A 19620-nucleotide genomic window follows, 5' to 3' on the forward strand; every position below is an offset into this window, starting at 1 on the left:
GAAGAAGGTTTTTGTACGGCTCTTTATCACTGTGTGAATCTATGACCACCTAAATCGCCGAAACAATAATAATCTCCTGTATCTTCAGCCTGGACTCCACTGATGATCATCTGGAAATCTTTAACGGATCCACTTCCACTAAATCGAGAAGGGATAGAGGAAGCCCGGACATTTCCTCCAAAGATGAGGAGTTTAGGAACTTCTCCCGATTTCTTGAGGTACCAGCTCATACAATATTTACCATCACACCATTTACCAACATCAAGACTGGATTTACATGTTATTGTAACTGATTCTCCTAGTTGAAGAGTCTTCTGCGAAGGGCTCTGAGTCACTTGCACTTGACTGGAAACTGTTAACGATATACAATACAATGTTAAAAAAATTACAAAACATAAAAATATAACAAGGAAAAATGTTGTAATTGTAAATCTATTAAGAATGAAAGTTACCTAGAGTGAGTGACCAAAGCAAGGTGGTGAGAAAAATAAGAAATACCATTTTTGTTGTGGATTTGTTATGAGAAAAGAGGTCACAGAGGTAACGTTACAGTAAAAGTCACAGGATTATATAGCTGACTTATTAGCTTCACAGAATGACTATGCAAATTATGCTGCTAATTATGCTGTTCCTATGAAAATAATCTTTATTGGAACATCAGAAATCTGCGATTAAAGTTAAAAACTATATTTCAAAGTAGTGTCCAACATAAGCTAATAATAAGGATTGGTCAAAGAAAGTTTAGGTATGGAAGCTTATTGATTCCGTCACGAAATAATAATAAAAAAAGGTAATTGCGAATTATTATCTCAGAATTCTGACATTATAACATGCAATTGTGAGGGAAAAAAAGTCAGAATTGCGAGATGTAAACTCGCAATTTTATGCTATAAAGTCAGAATTCTAAGATAAAAATTCGCAATTACCTTTTATTTCTATTTTTAACAAGCTTCCATAGCAGCAGTATTGGCCTAAAAATATAAAAAAGAGCTATAAAAAAATGTATCAAGTTAAAGTTGTATCATACAAGCTTAATAAATTAATGGTCTAATTTAAAGTGTACCGGTTTTCTTTTAGCATACAACAGAAATTTAAATCTCATGAATGATCATGCATTCAAACATGGTTCACATTTAAAAAAAAAAAGAAAAAAAAAAAAAAGATTTATAGGAATATATTACAAAATGACAAATAAGAAAATATAATAGGTTATTAAAGCAAGTAAGGTAAATAAGTTTTTATTAATTGTTGTTGCTGTTAAGTAATCTATTTTTTTACATGATACTAATAATTATTGTAGTATGTAAAATTTCAATGTAAGAATACTTTATGTAATATTATATCATATTTTATAAGGCAAACAGGTCAGAATTCAGCATGACAGTTTAATAGATTTGGATTGATTTGTTTTAAATAAGTAAATAAATGGTATTGTGTGTAATTGTGTTTATTTCTTCTGAAAGTAAAATGTCTATATTTAGTATTTTTTATTTGATATTTTTGCTTGCCCTACATAAAAAAAAAAAAATAAAAAAAAAAAGGGTGTTAGAGTGAATGAAGTGTGATTTAAAAATATATATTTTCATTCATACAGACATTTTGGGAACAGCTCGGTAAAATCACATCGTAAATAGTTAAATAGCACTCAAAACATATCCTACCATCTCTCAATGATCTGTAATTTTAATGAAATTCACTAACGCAGATAAATTAGATCTGATCTCAATAGCACATTAAATAAATAAATGTCTAAAATTATATCTAAAATAAACTATAATGTTTAAATCCTACTGTAGATTGTACTATATGTATTGCAGTGAGTGTGTTATTGTGCCGATTCACTTCCTCCCCATCAGCACCTGCGGTGTGTATCAGCGTGAAACAGACTGAGGGAGGTTTTTGTACGACTCCTTATCACTGTGTGTACACATACTTGTTGTCAATCTTGTGTCGGGTCATACAGTAATATTGTGCTTCATCTTCTTTCTGGACTCCACTGATGGTCAGATTGAAGTCAGTGTGAGCGCCATTGCCACTGAATCTAGATGGGACGTTTGAGTGACGTTGATGTATGTAATAAATGAGGAGTTTGGGAGCATGTCCAGGTTTGTGCTGGTACCAGAACACACAGTTCCTCCAGAGACTACAGTCAGCAACAGGTAAGTTGGTTTTGCAGTTTATTTTGACCGTTTCATCACGTTGAGTTGGTTGAACTTGAGGAGTTTGAGTTACTGTCACTTGTCCATTTGAGCCTGTAAAAGACAGATGGTTAGAAATCTCTTCAGCATAACTGTCTAAATATATAAAACATTCTTTATTTGACCTACCTTGAATTCCAGTGGTCAATATGCAGATGGAAATGATGAAAAACATAGTTGTTGTCTGCTGTACTGTCATTAAGAGTACATTAAACACTAAACTGACAAGGTTATAAAGACAAGTAAAGTACTGAGACTAGTTCTGTCAATGCAAATGATCTTGTTAGTGTAAATACTTTGCTTACATTGGGTGGTATATAGGATGCATTTCCATGTGGATGAAGAAAAAAGTAAATTTCACATGAAGAGGGACTGAAAGAAACATGCGTGAAGTCCCCCCCCCCCCCCACTCTTTTGTTGGTGTTAGTACACTGAAAAAAATGAGTCGTTGGATCAAAGTAAAAAAATTACTTCAACTTTACTTTAGCTCAACTTAAAAAAATTAATTTACACAAATCACATTTCTGTAGTCAATTGAAAGTAAAAATACTCTTTCAATTAGCATTAAATTATAAATTATTATTTGAATTAACTTAATTTTTAAAACTTTTATATATTAAATATCAAAATAAATACAAAACAAAATTACACACAACATGAAATATCACCAAATTTTTGTCTGAAGAAATAAGCCTTTTACACTCTGGAATCAAACATTTAACTGTTTATTTAGTGCAATCTTCCGACAAACTCACAGAAACCAGAATTTCCACTTTATTTACCTAGGCTATAACTGAATTTACTTTGTTCAGTTTAGATTTAGTCGGTGCACATTAATAAACATTGGTGTGTTAGTTTATAGTAATTCTGTTAAATAAAGTCTGTTATGTAATCATGTTGATTTAGTCCTATTAAATATTTTTGATTTGAGTAAAACAAGTTAATTTAGATGTTACCACATGAAGCACATTTTTATGTTACCTGAAAACAACTTAAAAAAAAGAAAAACTAAAATTACAGTGTAGGTTCCTGAAAAAATAAATGATGTTTAATTCTAATGAAAGGCTATCAAAGTATTTTAATACTGAAGATATTTTGAATAAATGCCATTGTTTTAATGTAATATAAAAATATATGAGAACAAATATCAGGAAAAATGTATTAAACTTATTTAATTAATTGATCACAATTATTTATGTTATTAAGTTACAGATGTGCATCTGTTGAACTATTTACCATATATTGAACTTAATGTTAAAACTAAACTATATATACTAAATATTAGAGTCATTCTGAAATTTAGGGTACATTTCTTGTCCATTGATGATTCATATTTTTATTTTTTTAATGTTCTTCAGAAATATCATATTTTAATCCTTTAAGGGTAAGCATATTAAAATCTCACGGAAATATTTTGTGCACCCTGTTTCAGTTAGCTTGAAATCGATGTTCCTTAAAATAGTTTTTGCAGAGTCTGTTTTAGAGGTGAATGAGTCTTCGAGTAAGAAAAAAAATTATAATACAAAAATGTTAAAATCAAAATCTATAGTATAGTCCATGTATTTATAACATCTAAATACTTTAGAAATTTTTTTTTTTCATTGAAATTTAATTTAAGATTAACTTAACTATATTGCTGAACAAACAACCCCTGCAAATAAAAAGAGATTGATCAACATTCAACAAGCATCATATACTGAATTATATTTACACATCTTTTCTTTCTTTCAATATTTGTCGTTATTGTGGTGTCATATTAAGTGACCATCAACTATATCGGGTGCATTGTTATGGTTTGCAATATTTTATGATTTCAATTATCATGACCCTACTGTGTTCACTGATGATAATTTTTTTTTTTTTTTGCCATAGATCGTTTTTATCATAATTTTACTTTCTGTGTCAAAGGAGAGTAAATGTGTGTGTGCAAGAGTTAACAATGTGTACAGTCAATTGTACTATTTTTGTGAACTAATTTTTACATTTCAAATAATCTGTAAATAATAATAATAATAATAATAATAATAATAATAATAATTAATAGGCCTACTATATTTATACTTATTATTATAATATTTTTTTTTTACATTTTAATTATGCTTCTTCTCATATCCTTCAGGTTATATTTATTATATTTTATATCCACACAGGTTGGAGGTTTGCATAACAAATTGACAATATATATATAAAAAACCAATAGTCATTATAATGATAAAGCATATTGCTTTTGTACTATTTCTGTTGATGTGAAATGTACCCCAAATTATAGAATGGCCCTATATACTAAAATGTATTTTTGTTTTCTGCATTTCTCCTCAGCATGTGTGTACATAACCTGTCAAAGGTGTCTGAGGGCTGAAGATGCATGGGTCAATACCGTCCTAAAACTCCTCAAATAATGCTGGGAGACGGTCGGGAGAGTTGTGTGTCTGCTGAGTAAAGGCCAGTTCAAGCCAATGGCGATAAAAATAAAGATAACTATATTAGCGTCTACACCAGCGTACAATACTGTTCTGTTTATTCTAAACACACACTGCAGTTTTGTCGTCTGTCGCTTTACATGCGTTCTGAAAGTGACTCCAACAATATTGTTTCTCTGTGCCGTTATTGTTCTAGTTGTGGTGTGGAGCTCTGCTATTCTTTTATATTTTAGAACTTTATTGTTATTGTTATCGTTATAGTTATCGTCCTCAGTGTGAACAGGCCTTTACACACGATGAGATCCCATGAAACCAGGCAATCCTGATGTTTCCCAGTAGGTCCCGCTCTCTCCTGGGACTGAAGCCATATCTGAGTCCCCAATGACAGGTAGGATTTGCATGTCTCATTTATTTATGAATCTAAAAGCGAGCTCCCTTTGGGGCAGCGAACATCTGGCACCGGTGCTGCTCTATTCTGAGAAAAACATCATCCCTCACTCCACCCTGTTATGCAAATATGACTTTCACTTCTGAATTTTATGCTAACAGGTTTATTTTTTTAAATGCAATGGACTGAAACTGGCAGTTGTGATAGTTGTATGGTTTTATTTATTTATTTATTTACTTTTAATACAGACTTGAGTTGTTTTTATCACAATTTTATTGGAGCAAGTTGTCACAATATATTTATTAATTTCCATAATATACTGTATACTGGCAGTCAAATGTTAAATAATTAAGATTTTTTAAAGGAATCATATATATATATATATATACACTCACCTAAAGGATTATTAGGAACACCATACTAATACTGTGTTTGACCCCCTTTCGCCTTCAGAACTGCCTTAATTCTACGTGGCATTGATTCAACAAGGTGCTGAAAGCATTCGTTAGAAATGTTGGCCCATATTGATAGGATAGCATCTTGCAGTTGATGGAGATTTGTGGGATGCACATCCAGGGCACGAAGCTCCCGTTCCACCACATCCCAAAGATGCTCTATTGGGTTGAGATCTGGTGACTGTGGGGGCCATTTTAGTACAGTGAACTCATTGTCATGTTCAAGAAACCAATTTGAAATGATTCGAGCTTTGTGACATGGTGCATTATCCTGCTGGAAGTAGCCATCAGAGGATGGGTACATGGTGGTCATAAAGGGATGGACATGGTCAGAAACAATGCTCAGGTAGGCCGTGGCATTTAAACATTGCCCAATTGGCACTAAGGGGCCTAAAGTGTGCCAAGAAAACATCCCCCACACCATTACACCACCACCACCAGCCTGCACAGTGGTAACAAGGCATGATGGATCCATGTTCTCATTCTGTTTACGCCAAATTCTGACTCTACCATCTGAATGTCTCAACAGAAATCGAGACTCATCAGACCAGGCAACATTTTTCCATGTCTTCGTCTTGTTGTATTGTGTTAGTTTAGCTAAATCAGTCAACTTGCTCTCAAATGTTTGACTGTTCCAATGTGGTGGACGGCTTACATATAGCGGCCCATAGAAACAGCCACTAATGAGGCACTTTTGTGTATATATATATATATTAATGCCCACTCGCTATTGCAAGTGAGTAAGTGTTTTGAAAACATTATCAAGTAAAACTTTCACTTACAGACAAAGCATTAAGAAATCATTTTCTTACAGTTTGTGATGCAGCTGCTGCATCACAAGGTGTGACAAATGGTGCCACAAATGAATACTAGGCATATACTGATCATTAACAAAAACACCTGTTTTGCAGAACGTTTCTTGCATTTACATGGCTTTGACCAGCAGATGTCACTAGCCTGCCCTTCCCTGCTGGTCTGCATCATAGAAGTAATACAAGAGTTTCTTAGTATTATGAGAAAAGGTCATAATAACGAGAAACTTTCTCATCATTATGATTTACAGAATCATATTTTTTACTCAAGTGTGGCAGTCACCCGAACTGCACACAAGAATGTCTCCTCTTCCACCTTAAAACTCCGCCCACACCACTTGATTGACACGTCTCATTTATCATTTAAACAGCTGTTTTGGTCTATTATTTGGTCAATTTAAGCATTTGATTTTTCATTTTAATTTTGTTAGGAAAAATCTTCCATAGGATACAGTGTAGTATATTATAATAGTAGTATAAGAACTGGAACTATCCATCACTTTACTTTTTCAAGGGAAAATTAATTAAATTATCCAGCTCATGTTCTGCCACTAGATGGCTGTACAATACAGACTTTCACAGCTTCCGTCTCCATGGCAACCACAGTTTTACATCATTCTGTGATGGAAATCTTTTTCTTCACTTATTTTGTCATCTTATTTGTGGTATTTGCTTTTGGGATTTTAGTCTTTTGTCTCTTTTGTTAGCTTCTTTTTGTGTCACTTAATTAGTATGTAATCAGACAGACACAAAACTGCACCCACTTTTCATCTTAACTCTACTTAAGAATCCTGCCGCCTTTCAAGCAATATTGAAACTAAAATTGCAAAGCAAAAAATGTCAATACAAAAGATTTCCACCCGACTGCACTCCCAGTTGTCCCAGTTCTAGTTTTTATTGTTTTCTAACTTCTCTTATTACCTGTATTACCAAAGGTGGCCTCAGTAAACTTCCAAGAGTGTTGTAGATATCTTAAAATTATAAGGTTTAGTATTATGTAATTTGATATCTATCTATCTATCTATCTATCTATCTATCTATCTCCACACACACACACACACACACACACACACACACACACACACACACACACATAATTTCTTGTACATCTATCTTTATGAGGACATTCATTGACACAATGCAATCTCTAGCCACTTTCCCTAACCTTACCCATCACAACTAAGTGCCTAACCCGAACCCTGACCCTAAACCTACTCTTAACCCCTAAAACCAAGTCTTGACCCTCAAACAGGCCTTTAAAGGCTCTCAGAAAGTGAGGACCGGCCAAAATGTCCTTACTTTACTCTCTTTGTCCTCACTCCAATGGTCTAAAACTCAAACTGGTCCTCACAAAGATAGTTGTACAAGTACACACACATGCGCACACACACACATTTCCCCTGTATTTTTACTCTTTGTTTTGTTTCCTGTATTTTAAACATTATAGGCTAACTGAGCATAGAGTTCTGAAGAATATCCAGCGTAAGAAGTTCTGCATCTGGAGATCTGCTGCTTCACAGCTTCATTAGGTACCAATTTTATTTTATTTCCTTGAAATATGAACAGTTAATTATTTGATTTTATTGACAGCCCTAAAAGCGCTTTGAAATAAGTACCTCTAGTTATAATTTCAACAGAAGTACAAGAGGAAAATCAGAGTGTATAAGGGAAATCGACTTTGACAAAGGGAGACCTTGGAGTTCTAAAGGTTGAGAGCCACTGATCTAGCGCAATCTGAACTGCCACAGCTTCAGGCTACACTGGCCAGCATGTAATAATGTAATTTTCCTAGAGAAATTGCCTTTGGGCTGAACTTCATTTCAATATTCATTTTTACAGGTACAACAAGATTAGTTAAAGTTTGTCACTGGATGTTCTCTTCTAGTTACACGCTAATTTTCAATCTCCTTTCAGGCAACAGTGATGAACTGTGATAGCAACAATTGCTTTTCCTTCCTTTCCTATTTAACATTTTTTCCCATATATGTCATTTCAAAAATTACATTGTCATGCATAATTTTGTATGTTTAAATCAGAGCTGCTTCTCTGGAGCTTTGAATAGGCCACTTCAGCTGGAATGCTGTCTTTAGTTTATTTCTTCTATTTCTTCTTAGTGGCACTAAAATAGCCATACTGAAATAGCTGGTAGACAAACAGTATTATTCTTGCAAATGAAAAAAAAGGAGAATAAAATGAAATTTCACCTGCTTATTACGTTCTCAAACTCATTTTAAGAAGCTTCCTGGAGACAAAATAGCAGAACTGTGTAGTTTTGAAAGCCTTAAATGTTCCCAGAGTGCAAAATCAATAAACACATCTGAAAGCATTTACCTTAGACCTTAGCCGTAATGTCTGAAACAAACAACCAAATAATGTGCACCATTCTGCATTAATGTCAGCTTTAGCTGTGGCCGAATCTGCCATCGCAATGTCCCGACTCGTGTGAAGGCAAATTCACCGGCTCCCTGAAATGGTTTTAAAATGCCAGTGCAGGCATTAAGGCACTTCAGTCCGTGCAGAAGAGCTGCTTTACTGTCATCAGAATCCCGAGAGAGCAGTTTGAGAGGTGGAGATAAGACGGGATACTGTACACAGGCCACAGAAATCCTTTATGGCAAGCACTGACTGCAGCACACTTCCATTATTCATTTTCAAAGTGTTATATTAGTCATATGAAGATTTCATACTAGATGTTTGTCTGACATTACCCTAATAATATCATTTTAATATAAAGATATCTAAGATTTCTAATATGTTTGTTACACGGTTCTCTGGAATCCGGGATTTTGATTGATCAATCGTGCCACGTCATCCAGTGGTGTGATATTTTTAATTAAAGGTGCAGTAAGCGATTTCTTAGAAACGCTGTTGATATTTGAAATCACCAAAACAAACCCGCCCCTACCCAAAAGGATCACACCCCTATCTTGATAGCTCCGCCCCCAAATTCACCAACACGCTATGCAGCAACACAGGCACCTCCTGTCCTAATGAGTGGACACGCCCCTTACTGCTGATTGGCTACAAGTGTTTTAGTGCTCAGTCCGATCCACTTTCAACAGCGTTTCTCAGAAAGCACTTACTGTATCTTTAAACTGCCGTGATACTGTCATGTCACTATTAATCACACCACGGACTCAATCTTTCTCATTTCATGCAAATGCCACTGGTGCCATCTTGCGTCTTAGTTATGAATTATAGTGAAAATGACCTCAGAGAAACTCAGTATTAATATTACTGTATATCGTTGCAGTGTTCGTTTTGTTGTCGATTGTTTTGTATATTTATAATGGACTGTTTTTTCTTAGCTGAATCTTTAAGATAATATAGCCTACAGGTAAAAAGATATAAGAATTTATTTTATTAGTCGTGTAATAGGAAAAATAATGTACAGACAGCAGCATTTAATTTAATTTTTGCATTTAAAAATTCAAGACGCAGGGTAGAGGACTGAAAAAAAAAAACCTATGAGGTATGGAGACATGTTTTGGAGTCTCGAGTCCCCCTGTAGTCTAGTTTTTTCCTGTAAAAAAAAAAAAATCATGTCTTAAAATAGCTTGAATGGAACTCTACACCCTTGCTTCTTTTAGTACACGCAGACCATGAATATGCAAATTAGCCCCGCCTCCACTCACTCACATGAGCTCAGAGTACCTGATCCACTCGGTCAACTTTACTGTTGCAAACGCTGCACGATGGCAAGTGGAAATAATAGCCGCTTTCCGACCAAGTAGTTACAGGAACTTAGTTCTAGGAACTGTCCACTTCTAAACAGTTCTAAGAACTACTCTCCCCCAAACTCGGTTTTGCTGTTTGCGTTCGCACTGGCCAAGTGGCCATAGGAACTGGTAGGAGGGGTAAGGGAGTGACGCAAGCACAGTGACTTTTATTTTGACGGCGCTACGGACCTTTATTTTGGCGGCGCTGAGAACGCCAGAGCAAACAATGCTCACATTCTCTGTGTTTATTAGTTAGCGATCTGTCTAACAGTACTGTTTAATATGTTATTAGATAGAACTGTTATAGAAAGTAGACAGTATATGAAAAAAAAAGGTCATTAGCCTATGCCGTGTGGTTGATGTCCAGTGTTGCTAGCTGAGCAGAAATACATAATCATGTTTGGCTTGGTCCCCTCAAAGTTGCGTTGGATTTTCTCTTCAGCATTTAAGGTTTAGAGACCCATCTATCACTGTTTTCCATGTTTGTATAGTTAGTTTCTGGAGTAAATATATAGGCTATAATCTGTGTGTTTACATATAGCTGTTTTAAAAATGGCGGGTGCTGGTGTTCCGCGTGCGTTCGGTCAATCAGCGTGCACTAACGTCACGGGTAGTTCCTATAGTGCTGGTTTAGACCCTACTCTGAAGTAGGACCTAAATTAGTTCCTCCAAATGGAGTTCCTAGAACTAAAATCGTTCCTAGTTCCTGCGGTGCGAAGACTCCGACATCCGGGTAATTTAGCCAATAGTTCTAGGAACTGGAAAAGGTTCCTCCGGTCAGAAAGCGGCTACTGTTTTCAGCCATATATGTTTGAACCAGAAACTGATTCAGAAGAAGTCGATGTATCAGAATGGTAATGCGTTATGTATCGCTCTCTCTACAACATCGGACACATAATGGTAATTAGTATGATTAGCCTTTTGCTTGACTATGTTATCAAAGAGCTAATAATGTGTTGCTAATGTTACACAAACCCCATTCGCCATCTCAGGCATATAAGGGCATATAGTTCATTATAATATCGTAATATACATCATATACATAATTCACGCGGTATATTGCTAAATGTACCTGATTTTTCATATCAACAGAAAAATATACCAGGAAAACCTGGCTTCTCTTGAGACTCCCCTTCTTCAGAGCATAGTTAATGATATGCTAAAGCCCGCCCACACATTGATGTGATTGGTTACAAGGTAGTTTGTGACGTCAGAACCTACAGAAACACAGTTTCGTGCCAGTCTCGGTCAAACACATTCGTCTAGCGCAGGCTTGCATGCAAAACAATGTAATACCAAATAAGTGAAATGTAAAAATGCGTTCCATATGCAATGTGAACGAGCCCTCAGACTGTCTATCTAATAATAACCTATTTGTTTCCCTCATTGATGTATATCCTGTTGTTTCACTCAGAAGTCTGATCGCGTTATGGAAGTAAAATGGCTTTCGAATGACTTGGGAGGAGAGGGTTGAACCACTATTAGTGAGACTTGTACCTACAGCTCTTGGAAAATTGCCATTTTAAACTTTTTATTCCGGAGCTCTAAAACTCAAGCCACCAATTTATTGACTATAGAGAGCTTTTTGATTTTCAGAGGAGACAGGTCAACTGTGAAATAGACTCGCTGATAAAACCTTCTCCTTTACAAATATCATACCAGGTCTTTGTAGAATTTGTTTAACCTAAACCTGAATAAATAGTCTGTTTATGGCAAAATGTCAGATCAGATAATTAAAATTGTCTTGGATATTACAGTCTCAATCTCAGACTCTTTTTTTTATTACTAACCAGGAGATGGCAAAGGTGAGCTGCCAGGCGTGTGTATGAGCATATGTGCATGCCTCCTTTTCTCCCATCTCTGTTTAATTAGTGATCACTTGAATTTCTTAAGAGTCATAACATCATAACTAAAAGCACCTGTTCTGTCTGGAGAAGTTTGAATCAAAACCCTAAGCTTATTAAACTTTATAGTGTAATTCGTCCCGCACTAACTGTGCTACAGACATGAATGATACCTCAAATTGTGTGGTTTGTTGAGAAGAGGTGTGTCGTTACTGACCCAGAACATCTTAGTGACATCATAGCAACCACCCAGAACACCCTAGCAACCATATGGAAAAATCCCTGGTAGATCTGCATATTTCTGGATAAATTGAGAATCACAGAGATCGTGATTCTCCCACGATTTTGAACAGACATTTTAAACATGTAGGCCTAATTCACTAGAGGTTTTGACTAAATGTTAATTGCTGCTGTCTATTTAAAAATGTTTAATTAATTTTCAATTAAATTTTTTTTAAATCAGTTGAGTGAACGATTCAATGACTCACTCATGAAGACTTAACTTGTTTCGTTACTTGAATGAATGATTCAAGGACAAATAAATTAAAGTCACTTGTCGCCACCTACTGGTGTAACGATGTAATTGATGATCATTATTTGAAGCGTCAAGTTACTTTCAAAAGTTGATTTGCTCTATTTTGATTGGTTCCGTAGACATCAGTGTTTATATCTGAACTATAAATTTTAACCCATTTCTTCTGTGATAATTTGAATATTTGTAACACAGAAATAACGACGGTGCGTGGTTGAAAAGACTGTTTGTGAAGCTGTTTCAAACATACATAACAACTGCTTTCTCTGGCTCAGCGCCAGCGCCAACGCAGATCTGAATGTTCCGGTGTGATTTTGTCAAAGGTTTAATAAACACAGGCGAATCGTTGTCATTTAGGAATGAAATCGTGTGGGTGTTTGAATCGAGACTGCAATCTTTTAACGATTAATCATGCAGATCTTCTCCCTGGCAATCACACACAACACCTTAGCATCATGGTGGTGACTTTTGCATAGACAAGACACTTTTTCCTAAGAACAGGTGTGTAATTTTTAATTGACATTTATTCTGATTTAGCTAATGGGATAGTTAATTCAGTATGAGACATAGTAAGAAATATAAGTGTAATCAAGACTCACACTAATGATAATAATTATTATTCTATATGAAGATAACAGAGCATTATGTGATTATGCAAATTGTTTGTTTTATTGATATGTGCCCTGTCATAATTATATGTCTTTATGGAACATCTATGGAGATAGTTCTCCAAAACTCTGTAAAAATGGCCAGAAGTGGTTGAGATTAGTTGATACGACAGAAGTAAATCCAAAATATATATATAAGCCAACATCACTGTTTAACAGTATTCAGAGAAAAACAATAGAATACAAATTTGCTACGCAGAGCAATTCTTATGTGTGTCTGTGATTAGTTGGAGCGGGTACATTTTCTGAGACACAAACAGCCAATTACCACTTCATTGAGATGTATAAATGTTCATCATGCAATGCCTTCATTTAAATAGAAGTTAAACGAAGATTTAGGCGTTCTCATAACAGACAAGCACACATTTGAATGGCAGTGCCGTGAATGATGTACTTAATTAAGATGTTCATTAATGAGTCAATAATGAGCACTCTTTCAGAGTATGTCAGAAGACACCCAGCAGGCAAATAAGAATCTGTTCATTAAGTACCATGGTTTTATTTGAGGAAGAGTTCCTCTTGATGTTAAAATAATCAATTTGTAAGCGTGCCGATTTGAAATTAGGTGGCGAAATTGTTCGTTGAGAACTTTGAACTTTTAAATGGCCATTTTGTGACTGAAGGAAATCGTCATCATCATTTGAATTCTCATTGCTTATGTTGTACAAGTCTTGGTTCTTAATAATCCAATATAACTGTGTTAATATTTCAGAATGTGGTTTGTACCAGTGATTATTGTAATGCTCAATGAAAAAGTCGTATGAAATGCTAATTCTTATTATACGTCTGCATAATACTGCTAAAGCTTTGGGGTTAATGCTTTGGAATAACACAGAACCTCCAGAGTCTCACTGCAACGCTTTACATAACCTAAAAGACCTAAATGAACACCTAACTCCATGAATAATGGTGGAGAGGGAGAGTAGGTGAGACTGAGCCAATGAAACTAGGGTTGTAGGACGCCTGGAGTGTGCTGTAATTTAATGATAATTTTATGACTTTGATGATATTAAATTGTTGATCAAAGCCACAGGAATTTTCAAAAATATGCGAGTTGAAATATTTATGAAGACAAACTCTTATATAAAACTACTGGATTTTAACATTTTCTGAAAAGAAAACGGGGGTCATTGCCTTGAGAAACTTGTGTGTTTTGAATGGTTAATGTGTTGCTAGGCGGTTGCTGGAGTATTCTGAGTGGTTCTTAATAGAGTGCAACAGTTCCCGCCCACTTTTTCATCGTTTCCATTCATTTCTCTCATAGAAATTTAAAAATCAAGTCTTTGTTAAAGAGTTATAAGCCACGAATCAAGCCAACCAGCTACAAGGGGAATCACAACACCACAAACTTTGATTTGAAGAAAAAAGTACGTATTTGAAAATTTGAAGGTACAAGACTGTACTTAACGGTTTTAGTGAGGGAAACAGCATAATTGAAATAAAAAAAAAAACTCATTTACAAATGTTGATTATATGTATAAAAACAATACATATTAAGTTTATTGCAAAATATGCATACACATACGTACATTTTAGTGATTTGAGAGCGTAGGGAGATCGGCTCGATTACGTCATTCCCAGTGCTTCCCTTCATGGGAGTGGGAGGAGCTAAAGAGCTATTTTGGAGCGTGTTGCGTTTTAAGACTCTGAGACTCACGTTTTAAGTGTTATTTTCTGTACAGCATCAAGGGTAATGTAGTTTTTCTATAGGAATTCTGTTGTTAAATACGATTATTACAAAAATAAGATGAAATAATGCGAGCTGGCGGCTTAAGCAGAAGCAAATACCATGGATTAACAACCTCATAGGTCACAGCAGGTCTGTTTTTAAAGGTTTAAAAAAAGTTATCATTAAAAATCCATTTCCCTCCCTTTTACGAACCCGACTGTTGCACTCTGTAGGGTGTTCTGTTCTGAGTGGATGTGATTGTGTTGCTATGGCAGTTGCTAGGGTTTTTTGAGTAGTTTCTTAGTCTCTGTGATATTCTGAATGTTATTATCTGCATTGATTGCTGTGCATGTAGAAAGCCTAAAGCACTGTTTGAAGTAGTACAAACTAGTACGCTCTGAGGTGACTTGGGTTAGGGGTTTTTAGGGGGCGTTTGTAACCACTTGACAAGCCCATGTGATAAATTCTGCATTAGACTAGCTATAAACAACATTAGAGGGCTTCTAGATAAATACTCCCATTTTTTCCCACATCACTAATAATACATCACACAACATCCCAACATCCTCCACAAACAGCTTGAGTAATGCATTGGGATGAATTGTGCTTTCCAAAGTACGCTTTTAGTTCACTAAAAAGGCGCTCAGATCTCTTTTACTGTTCCCTCTCTAGGTTTACCGCAGTCAGTCAACAGTCTACACCTTCTTACAGAGCTTCAACACACAGACGTCTGGATTCAAGGGATCAGGGCCGATTCTGCCCATTTTGGAGCCCTAGATTGCCTATCCTCCACATCGGCACCCCTTCAACTGATGGCGCCTAGTTTGCCTAGAAACGGCCCTGTCTGGGATGAATGTATGGCTGTGTCTGAAATCGCATACTTCCCTACTATATAGTCGGCGAAAAACAGTATGTGACAAAAGAAGTATTATCTGAATTCACAGTACTCATAAAAGAGTTGGTAAAAAGTCCCCGGATGACCTTAATACTTTGGGCGAGACACTGTAGTATGCACTTTACTATCCCATGAGGCCATGGGAGAGGATTTATGAATGCCAGTGAATGGCTGGTAGGTCACATGATAATGACAACATGGTGACACTCATACTGTAACATAGAACATACTTTTTTAGCAGTCGTTAAGTCGTAAAAATAAGTACCTCCTCAAGAGAGTATACGAATTGGGACGCAGCCTATCTGCACTCATATGCACAATCTGCCTCTGTATTGCATTGGCATTTCACTCGACACATCCAAAACTTACAGAACTGCAACTCTGAGCAGTTACAAAAGACCAAACACTGAATACCAAACTGACTCTTGGTGTCCGTAGCTGTGGTTTAGACATTAAAATAAGTGAGGAATATCGATTATACTGTCACTGGTGTGGAGGGGGACAGATCCTTTCCTGACTAATTTGTAGGAAAATGCACCTTGCGGCTCCTCTTCTGACACTGTGTTTATTCAGGGGGAAATAATTGGTAATAGCTGAAAGCTAACGTGAGCAGAATGATTCTCATATTTCTGCCCGTGCCGGTAACGTCTCATGCATTTTTATGCTGTACAGGAGCAGTATTAGAACTGATAATGTTCAGTAATTAAAGCTGCATGAATGGGTGAAATGGAGCCTGTGCTAAAACCCATTGCTTAGTTTCACATAGTTCAGCAATTCCCAACGATGTTCAGTTGGTGGACCATTAAAAAAGAAAAAAAGTCCATTCTGCTTTGTTCATATTTTATTGCAATTCAAATTTAAAGCAGAATTTAAATATATTGAAATTCAAAGAAATGTATACAGCAATCTCACAGGAAGTAATAGATCATCCGGGTACTTTTTGCCTATTTTTTTATGAGTAGTCTTGTGAATTCAGACATACTTTTGTCACATACTGTTTTTCATCTAATCCTATACTATAATAGGGAAGTGTGTGATTTCGGATGCAGCCATTGAGGTGAATGGGAACGCTACCAGGTAATTTCCATCTCTTTGGTAAATGAATCTAATGTTTGCTATAGCCACCTAATAAATAAAATACAGAATTACTGTTTTCTTATTAGAAATTACTTTACATTATGACCACAAAAAACTGACATATTCAATCATTCACGCACGTCTGCTCGTTCACTTAATAAGAAGTAGGGCTATTGTCTTTCTGCGTTTTGAATATTCAAATCACATGTTGCACAATTTCATCTCTGATGTGGTTCAAGGGTTAGGATTGTTTACCACAGAATTTTCTGAAATGTTCATGTAGAAAATGAATGAGAAATTAAGCCTACTTCTGAAACCCATGCTGTTGAAAAAGTGCGTGATTTTTGATGAGCTCTATCATGACAGGTCGTCTGCAGAAATGATTTGTGTGATTGATGATAGGGAATTTGATTTTCCTTAATTCAAATTTGATGCTCATAGTTTGAGACATTTTACCACAACAAGTAGCAAACGCAGAGCAGAAAGGAGGGCGGATGTAATCCGACCCATCCCGCAGGAATCGTACTGCAGGGATGAGCCATTCTAAAATAATGTGGCTGATCCAGGCCAATTTGTTTAGAATCACTGGGATTTGACTACGTCTCGGTTAGTGATCCTAAAATAATGGGAGTTGTTATGGACAAAAGGCGGAGACGATCCACAGAATCCATGCGAATCAGGGCTGCCGCTCCAGAGCGCATCGGGGTGTTTTTCCTCCATCTGACATTAGTACAGTAAATCCAGGCCACGGCGGATGTTTACCGCTGCTGTCCGCATGTCCTGTCGGATCCATTTGTGTACACAGCTGTCCCACGAATAGCCTATGTTGTTTTCTGCCAACGCTTACTCAAAAATACATTTATGCTACCTGCAAGCTACTTAAAATGAACTAATGGAACACAGTTCTTTGTTGGGTTTGGGTTTTTCCCCACAGTCTTCTAAAATTGTATTTTGTCTGGAGATTTGTGTGGAGACAACAGGAATCATGTTTGTTCATTCAAGCAAGGGATTGTTTGACGAAAGAATGTTTTGTGAGGGCCTTAATGAGGAGAATAAATGTTGAAATTAAGTGTGTTTTGAATAAAAGTAGAAAAGAGTGAGACTTTTTAGTGTTTACCATGTTTTAGAGTTTTTATCCTGTGAGTTCTGGGAGTTAACATTGTGGTGAAGAGTGAAGCTTGTGTTATGTTGAGGATTGGATATTATATTATTATTATTATATAATTTTATGCAATTATTTGAAGAATCATTTGTGTCGATGTCATGATGGAATGTTTATTGCATGTCAAAAAGAAAAAAAGATTTTAAATGTGTTTATGAAAGCTAACAAAAATATATTCTAAAGAATGTTTTGATAACATTCCCATTAACATTCCCAATCTGAATGCTCCCTGAACTTTCCAACCGTCCAGTTTTTAAATGTTTTAAAACCTTTTTTTCTTGGTTATACGAACATTCTGTTTTATAATTTTGCAAATATTATGGGAATGTTACTTTTGAATGTTCTGAAACAAGTTGAAAAACGTTAGACAAACGTCCAACAAATTTTTTTTCAGAAAACATTGTGAACATTCTACTGAAAGAATGTTTGTTCGTAACTTAGAACTTTCAAGTTCATCCATTACTCCTCCATCCTTCAGTGTCACATGATCTGAAATCCTTCTAATATGCTGATTTGCTGATCAAGAAAAAATTCTTATTATCAATGTTGAAAACAGTTTAATGTTGTTGTAAAAAACATTTTAATTTTTTTTCAGGATTCTTTGGTGAGTAGAAAGAATTTTTATTTATTTGAAATATAAATAATTTCTAACGATGTAAAAGTCTTTACAGTCACTGTATTCATTTCTTTCAAAACAACAAACAAACAAAACAATCTTACTGACCCCAAACTTTTGAACGTTAGTGTGTATACTGGTTATTATTGAAGATAAAGTAAGAAATAAGAAAGTTCTCATATTTCATTACTGTTATCCACTGGTTTTCATCCTCTTGTTGTTTATCAGTACAGCTGTGAAAAGTCAATCACTGTATGAGCTTGTGATCCCAGACATTTGCAGTGTGAGCAACCAGCATTTCCTTTTCCATGTAATCCCATTCTGCCATAATCAGACCGGGATTTCATTTAATCAATGCCCTAAGCCTTGGAAAGTCAATTCTCGTCCACATTCGTTCATTTCGTTTCCTCTTTGTGAAAGTGTTCCTGTAGGTTTCTGGTTCACATACAGTTATCATTTAATCTATATTTCATTTATTCACTGTCCATTAATCCTCAGTGTGGTTGTGTTTTGATCAATTGATCAAATAGATTTGAAAGAAATGACACCTCACTTAAAGCCCTCAGTGTGAAGTCCAGACGCTTGTGGATCATATTCAGATCAAATCCAATATAAATGTGACGAGAGAGATTGTAGATGATCCTATACCTTTATGGAAACAAAGAAATTCCCAGCATAAACAACCAATATCAGAATAAGTTCAAGGAAACAAGAAAAAGTTGCTTGGTTTCAGTCAACACTTGAAGATTTTATGAATTTAAGTGCCTCTCAAACTCTGAAGGGTCACTAGGGATAAAAGTAGCACATGGCAGATGCAGCCTCAATAATACATTTGAGCAATGCATTGTGGGAAATATTATTGGACAAAGTAACACTGTGGCTTCTGTCGAGCCAATACCATAAAAGCATACGGATAATAACTTCACAAGTAGACAGATGTGATTTGTCTTTCCAGGTAAAGAATAAAAAAGGAAGAAAGGAAAGGATTTAGTCCCAAGACGTCTCGTTATTTAGGCTGTGTAAGGGTGGATTTCCTGCAGGGGTTCAGGCTGCAAGACTGCCGAATGACTAAAGAAACGTTGTCAGCATGATGGTAGAAAACTGCACATTTCTTGTCTATTACCACCCACTGCTACTTATACCAACGACGTAAATAAGAGCAGTT

General features: G+C 35.7%; 1 long non-coding RNA gene across 1 annotated transcript in view; it reads left to right on the forward strand.

Annotated features, from left to right (window-relative positions):
• LOC307153741 overlaps positions 1-19620 on the forward strand; it is a 32519-nt gene continuing 12899 nt past the window's right edge. The window contains exons 1-6 of the long non-coding RNA XR_013820195.1: positions 1-218; positions 2008-2159; positions 4518-4640; positions 4880-5006; positions 7721-7802; positions 15378-16677. This is a non-coding gene — a long non-coding RNA (uncharacterized lncRNA). The remainder of the gene's footprint in view (positions 219-2007; positions 2160-4517; positions 4641-4879; positions 5007-7720; positions 7803-15377; positions 16678-19620) is intronic.

Source organism: Squalius cephalus (assembly GCF_949319135.1).
Source record: "Squalius cephalus genome assembly, chromosome: 25".
NCBI classification, from domain to species: domain Eukaryota; kingdom Metazoa; phylum Chordata; class Actinopteri; order Cypriniformes; family Leuciscidae; genus Squalius; species Squalius cephalus.